Source organism: Phocoena sinus, chromosome 20 (genome assembly GCF_008692025.1).
Source record: "Phocoena sinus isolate mPhoSin1 chromosome 20, mPhoSin1.pri, whole genome shotgun sequence".
NCBI lineage: Eukaryota > Metazoa > Chordata > Mammalia > Artiodactyla > Phocoenidae > Phocoena > Phocoena sinus.
The window spans coordinates 23012431-23020335 of record NC_045782.1 but is presented as its reverse complement, the minus strand read 5'-3'; the positions used below and the strand labels follow the sequence as shown (position 1 = coordinate 23020335).

At 34.0% G+C, this 7905-nt stretch overlaps 1 pseudogene; it reads left to right on the top strand.

Annotated features, from left to right (window-relative positions):
• The first annotated feature begins 5027 nt into the window (after positions 1-5027).
• Positions 5028-5343, top strand: LOC116744967 (annotated as a pseudogene).
• Positions 5344-7905: the final 2562 nt, after the last annotated feature.

The following is a 7905-nucleotide window of genomic DNA, read 5'->3' as shown; positions in this document are numbered from 1 at the left end:
ATAGCAGAGCCCAACAGGAAAAGAAAGACTTCCTCTTCTTTCTTTGCAAGAGTTTGGCAGATGAAAAGCCAGTATACTTGGAACTCTAAATTACTCCAATGGACTGTTTGTTTACTATAGCCCTCCCAGCTCCCTTTCCCTTCTAAAAAAGAGTTCTCCTCTCCTTCTTTTGCAGGACTTGCAAGTGGCTTGTTGCAGAACCCAAATTACAATTATTTGCTGATCCTGAGTAAACTTATTTTTGCTAGAGAAAAAACTAACAGTTTATTTGTTTTAGGTTAACACTTATAAATCATAATTTCACAAAGATATTCAGGGATTAGAGTCAGCTTTCCAATTTGGAGTCAGAATTGAGTGGGAATCAAGCAGGGAGATGGGGTGAAAATCATTTTGGTGAGATTTTCTAGGAATTAATAAAATAAAAAACGGCATTTCTCAATCATATGTTGCTATATCATAAGGAGTATTATATAGCCTTGAAGTTAAAAACTGCTTTGTACCATAAGCAGCTCTTTTTGGTCATTATTTAATTTTTGTCTTATATATTGACAAAAGTATTAATACAGTTCCCTAGATTATTTTTATGTGCTATCATGGTATCTATAATAAGCTGGAATCTACTATATTAGAGTAGCCTTGTACTCATACACACAGAAATATAGCCCCTTACTCTGACCCTGGTTTACAGGTTCATAAGAACCTAAATTGCCTCATTTCCACAAGATTTTGCTATATCACTTTGCAGTCATTGGTGGAATGAAAATAATTTTCTGTAAACTAGCTAAACTTAAAAGATGGTTTATCACTTATGGACACATGTTTCTAGGCATTAGCTATTCCATAGTTTGTTTTTACACAGACACTTTGCAATAAAGATGGTGCATTAATTAGCCTTATGAATAGATAACAAATTTTCATCATTAGAGAACATTCCTTAAGGAATGTTCTGTTTTGTTTGTTTGATTTTGAGAAGTGGGAAAGGGATGCAGATTACTAGATGTGGAGACTCAACTTCCCATATAAGTGGAACAATTGCTTTGTGTTGAAAAATATCAGTGTGAAAGATGAGATCAAAATAGTGTTGGTTTCATAAAAAATAAATGAGCAAACTCCTGTAAATTAAGGACTGTATGAGAAATTAATTTGAAATTTTAATAACAAAGAGATATTCATTATTCAAACTGCTATCACTAGGCAAGTATAAAATTTATTTGATGTAAAAATAATTTCTGAAATACAGTTAAAAATTTCCCCTTTCAAATGAAAAAATTAAAATCTTTCCCCAGAGCTTTGGCATAGAGCAGTCTTACGTTATTGTATTATCTGTGCTTTCCAAGTCTTGTATATCGATTGATAGAATGGAAGTGACAATACCTATATTTCTTTCTTAGTAAAACAATATTCAATAATAATTTTATTCTTAAAACTTCTATTGATAATAATGGAAATTCTGATCCAAAACAACAGTATTCCAACATCTGAGGTAATCTGGACATATCTTTGTTCCTAGCTGAAGACTCCTAAATAAAATACATATGTAATCAATACATGATCTGATACTATTCACCAAATTATTAAGCAGAATTCAAATGAATCAAAACCATTAAACCAGAAAAAAATCAGGTGTCAAGTAATGAATTTGAAATAAGACATGAGTTCATGAGTGTGAAGAGGGTAAACGTTGGTGAGAAAGTTAAGCCAGGAGTCTATACATAGACTCCCAGAAAACCTTCTCAGGAAAAAAAAAAGAAAAAGAAAAAGAAAAAACTTAAAAATGCCATCATTTAAAGGCTCTGAAAATTGTTCTAAGACCATACAACTAATGGAGAAACATTCATTCAAGAAAATCTACTAAATCTCAGTAACAGCAGTGAGTCTGTGACATTCGAGCCATGACTCATCCACATTTCATGAACCACAGTTATGTGTCATGGAAGTTCTAGCCTGGGTGCTCTATTCCAGGAAAAGTACAGTCAAAAAGACAAAGATTTTCTTCCCCCTCCCCAAATCCCAGTCTGAGTTTATGGTTTCACTCTGGGAGGATTCAAGGGTCATTTACACCATCATATTTAATTAGTAAAAAATAAAAATGTATAAATAACCTGATTATAACAAGAGTTGTAAATCAAGTTTCTATAAAAAACAAGCATTCAGGAATAATAAGAAAAAAATCTTAACAATTAGACAACTGTTAGACTGGGTTGCCAAATACCACAGTTATCATAAAAATGTGTTAATTAAAATTATTTGGGATTTGCAGAAAAATAAATAATGACTTCCATGCAGCCAGAAAAAGGGTTAAATATAAATTCAAATACATAGAGATATGTACTAGATGATATAGATGGTGCTTCAAATGAGAGGTTTACTTTTTAATCACTTTCTAAGAACAAAGTTTTACAAGACAATAGAAAACAGAAAAGGCAGGTCATACCAAAGATAGACAAGTGGATTATAAATTTATGAAACCCATGTATCATAATAAGAAAAATTAAAATAACAAAAAAATATTTATATCCTGTAAACAGTTGTCAAAATAGTTGATAGTACACATATAGTTGAAAGAATGATATATTGGTAGAATTACAAATTGATGAAATCTTTCTGAAGGGCAATAAGGTAATGTAAGTTGTATAGCAAATTGAAAAGTACATCTATTATTTGGCTTGAGTATTCTACATCCATAGATTTATCTTATATTGTATTCAAATACATGAGGGAGAATCTAATGTAGAAGTTATAATTGTTTTTTTTTTTTGCATCTAGGTTACCTTCTAATTCCAGTTCTGCCATTTACTATATGCGTGAACTTCAGAAAATATTAAAGTATTCTCTTCTTTATTTTCCACATATATGGAATGGAAATAATAAATCCTTCATAAGATTGAAGGATGATCTAATTATATAATATGTCTCAGAAGAGTACCTGGTATAGAGTAAGCACTACATAAGAGCTTATTATCATTAAAAGTATGAAAAGAAATGTGTACAATGAGAGTAATCATAGCGTTTTTAATAGAAAAAAAGGAGAAAAACAGAAAAAATGAAAGTCTTTATGATTATGAATAGAGGAGTGTTATGCATTTTATTATAAAATATAAAACAGATATATCATGTAAATACACATCTGCTGATATAAAACTCTTACCAACATACATGCTTAAAATAAAACATAAAATTATGGAATAGAGCATAGGTATACTTCAATTTGGGGAAATTCAAAAAAAGTGTATCCATATGTCACTTATATTTAAGGTGAATAGCAAATTTCTTGAGAAGCCACAAGAAAACATTATCAGTAGTTTTGGAGAGAAGACCTGGGTATCGAGTGTGAATGAGTCTGTTTTCACAATATACTCTTTTGCCTTATTTGAACTTATATTATTTCTATAGACTTTTTTAATAAGCAAAATAATTAACTTAATAAAATAACTCATCAAAATACGTTCATTTATGGTCCAAAGTTGTATGGATTCAAGTATTAATTGGGAAGCAATGAAGTCAACATTATTTACGGCAGTATTATGATAAATCAATACAGTGAACACAGTTAATTGTTAGGTGTTTGTCAGGTTTGAGTTTCTTAAAGTTTATAAAGCTATTTTGTACATCTAATCTTTCATAACAAGGGAAATTGGAGAATGGTTTTAAAAACACAATAACTTCATGGTGTAGATATATAGATATGGATTATATAGACTATATAGATGATTGGGACAAGCAAGAAAGGTGCAAAGACCAAAACGCTTTAATAAGAGAACATGCTTTATTAACTCAATTACTGAACTGTAATAAAAAAAAAACCTACTTGTTACTATTATTACAGTAAAAAGTCCTTATCAACCGAAATATAAATGACAATTTAAGAGAAATTATTAATCAAGATATTAGTTATCTTTATTATTTTAAGGGATGGTCGAAAACTTTTCAAACATTTTTATTTCAACTTTGCATAGAAATAGACACTGATTAGGTACTGTGTTGAACCTGAATGCATTGCTTCCTCTTGGAAATAGCTCCACTTGGGCATAAAGGAGCTGGAAAATTTCAAGACTTTCTGAATAAACTCTTAGGTTCACAATAGTGTATTTATGATTGGGTATGCCAAATGAGTATAAATTCAAATTTTATTTACACATTTGACAATCAATTTTCTTTCTTTTACACTGAGTTTATATTTTACCCCATTTGTAAGAAAAGTGATTAGTTTTTATCAAAACAAGAACATGTTCCTCAGGGTGAGTTGGATTCTTTTTAATACCTGATAAACATGGTTATAAAATCATCTGAAAACTTACTGCATATATTTTGAACATTATGAAGAGATACGTAAAACCTGATAAAATTTCTTCATGAGTATTTTTTTTTTTTTCGGTACGCGGACCTCTCACTTTTGTGGCCTCTCCTATTGCGGAGCACATGCTCCGGACGCGCAGGCTCAGCGGCCATGGCTCACGGGCCTAGCCGCTCCGCGGCATGTGGGATCTTCCCGGACCGGGGCACGAACCTGTGTCCCCTGCATCGGCAGGCGGACTCTCAACCACTGCGCCACCAGGGAAGCCCCCATGAGTATTTTTATACATTTACAACTGGTTGGTAAAGGCAAATTGAGAAGCATTATCTTTTCTACTACTTAGATATAAATACCATATAATTTGACACATTTTTTAAAAAAACATATATCCTGGAGATTACTTTAGAAAGTTATTTGAAACATAAGTAACATATGAGTTAGCACATTTTTTGTTAATAAATGCAAAGCTAAAAATTCCATTCTCAAATTAACCAACATAAAATAGTATTTCCTCTATTACTGACAAGCCACAACAGTCAGATGAAATTATTTTCAAGAATGCTGCTTTGGAAAAAACGCCAGCAGTGAATCCGCGGCGGAGCGGACAATTTGAACGCCACCTAGCCACGGCACGCTGCCAGGGCGCTGCTGACCCTCCCCTGGATGGCAGCCTCTGCCTCCGGACCTGGAAGGCCGAGAAGGAACCGCGGGTCCGCAAGCCTGAGCTCCAGCCATGGGCCCGCGCCTCCGGATCCGCAAGCCTGAAGCCCCAAGGAGGCTGCCCCCGGCCGGGCCCATCCTTAGGCACTTCCTCCCGTCAACTTGCTCGCCGGAGAAATAGGGTTCTGAAGGAGATCCGAACTCTTCAGAAGAGCACACACCTGTTGTTAAGGAAGAACTCCTTCGGCCGCCTGGCAGCAGTAGCGTTTCTAGTTAATCTCTTTGAGGATGCCTATCTCCTCTCCTTACATACAGGCCGTGTCCCTCGCTTCCCAAAGGATGTGCAGCTGGCCAGGAGGATCCGAGGCATTCAGGAAGGGTTCGGCTGAGCTCCTGCCGCCCTTGACTCTGGATACCAGGGACGCTGCCCGTAACCAGGACCAGATCCACGGAGTACAAGGTGCTGCCTGGACTTGCTATCTCTGAGAAGAATGTGCATGTTGCTTTTGTAATTAGTTTTTTTAAGTAGAAGACTGCATGGCTTTCCTCTGTAACAGAGGTAATATATGACAGAATCAACACATTGCAAAAGTACTGAGATTCATTTTCAGATGAAGAGACTTCGAGTTTGACTTCACTTTGCAAATTATTCATAAGACTGATGGTTTGGAAGACATCAGATTTTCTAGGTTATGGGAGAAAAAATCTTTCTGTACCATTAAAATTTTTTTATTATTTTAGATCTTTCTGTATCATTTAATTTTTTTTACCATAGGTATATTTACTTTTATTTAAAACATAAGGGAAAAAATAAGAGAAGACCACTTCAGCCAGTTGCATGGAAGAGCCTGGCACGTCCAGCATGCAAATCTCTGTCCTTCAGATTGACTTCATCATTAGTGGCAGCAGCAAGTTCCTGTGTGGATTGTGCCTGTCAACAGATTATATAGCTTTTTAAAAACTCAGCTGGGATGAAAATAGGAAATTGTTAAGCTTTAATGTTCTGGCTCCTTCTGGTAAATTCCTATCAAACTCATTCAGAAATTCTAACTTATAGAATTTATTTTATTCTTATTTGCAAATCATAGAAGATGTATCATGATTTATACTGCAGAATTTTTCATTCCAGGACTTTTAAGAGCCTTTTCAATGTTTTTACAGGTAATTTTTATAACTTCCTTGTGGAGACATAATAAAAATAATTCTTTAATGAGAAAAAGTTAAAGCAGAGTTACTACTATACAGAGATTATACTGTGTTCTTTGTGTATTAGCATTAAGTTCTTCATCTGGACACTTTGCCAACAGCCACAATTTAAACAAGAGAATTCAGGAATGTGTTTTTGTCTCCGATGGAATAGAGTATGAGCAGATAAAAATCTTTCCCATTGCTTGTAACTGAATGCAGTTTAACACATTTCCAGAGAAATGGGAAATGCTGAAGACTTTTAGATATTGTGTGTGGTGAAAATGGTTAGTGAGGGCGGACACTAAAAATGATGTGTCAGCCAACTGAATTGAGAGACAAACTAAAGGGAAAAGGACCAAGTTCTGTTGTTTGATAGATTTTAACCCTTTGGAAAAACCTTTTCCTGTTCGACGTCAACTCATTTTTATATAGACATTGGAATAAAGCTTATCTATCTATGAAAAAAAATGCTGCTTTGGAAATTACATGTTTTATTACTTTAATTTCATTATTTTTCATTAAAAACTTTATCTTGAGATAAATATAAATTCACATGCAGTTGTAAGAAATGGTGGACAGATTGTGTATACCTTTCACCAGCTTCTCAAATGCTATCACTTTGTAAAACTATGATGCAATATCACGGCTAGGATACTGACATTGATACAGTCAAGATATAGAACATTCTCATCACCAGAAGGACCCCTTATGTCGCCCTTTTACACCTACACCCACTATCCTTTCACTCCCACCCCCTCCTTAGCTCCTGGCAACCCACAAGCATGTTCCCCATTTCTATAACATTGTCATTTCAAGAATGCTATGTAAATGGAATCATACCATATGTAAATTTTTATGACTGACTTTTCTCATTCATAATAATTTTCTAGAGAATCACCGAGGTTGTTGTTGTGTGTTTCAATAATTTTTTAATTGACTGAGTATTTTTCTGTGGTATGGATGTAGCACAGATTTTTTAACAACTCACCTGCTGAAAAACATCTGGATTGTTCCCAGTTTGGGGCTATTATGAATAAACTACCCCAAACATTTGTATACATGTTTTAGTATGAACATAAATCTTTATTGCTTTGGGATAAATGCCCAGGAATTAAATTGCTGTATTGTATGGTAGATGCACGTTTAGTTAGTTAGTTTTTTTGTTTGTTTTTAAAGAAACTGATACTTCTGATCGGCCTGATAAAATATTTCTTTGAACTGTGTGAAACTATGAGTCTCTTCCTGTCCAATTTGCCCTTCCTCTTCTCCTTTCACACATGTCAGACCTGCATCATGGTGTGAAGGATATCTTGCCATTCTCTATCTCCTCCACTTTATTCTTCTAGAAGTTTACACATAAGTCTCTTGCACAACTAATTTTGTTTTGATGTCTACTTCTCAAAGGACACAGTGTAACTCAAATTACCTTTAAAATAATTGTTTTAATGTAAAAACTAGATCAGTGGATAGAACATATTAAACAGTAAAAATGGAAGTATTGAGGATTTGGAACAACATTATGAATGTTGTAAAGTGTCTTAACTTTGATGAAAATTGCTTTAGAGAGTCCAGAAAACACTGGCATAGTATACCTTACTAAATTTTCCTTAGTAATATTAACATCTATAATAGGAAATTCAGATATTAGTTTGGTTTTAAATATGCCTCAAATCATTTGAACTTCTCTCATCAATAGGTAGGGTCTAATACCTCTACCACTGAATATTGTGTGGCTTCAATGACTTAATTCTTTTAATAAAGAG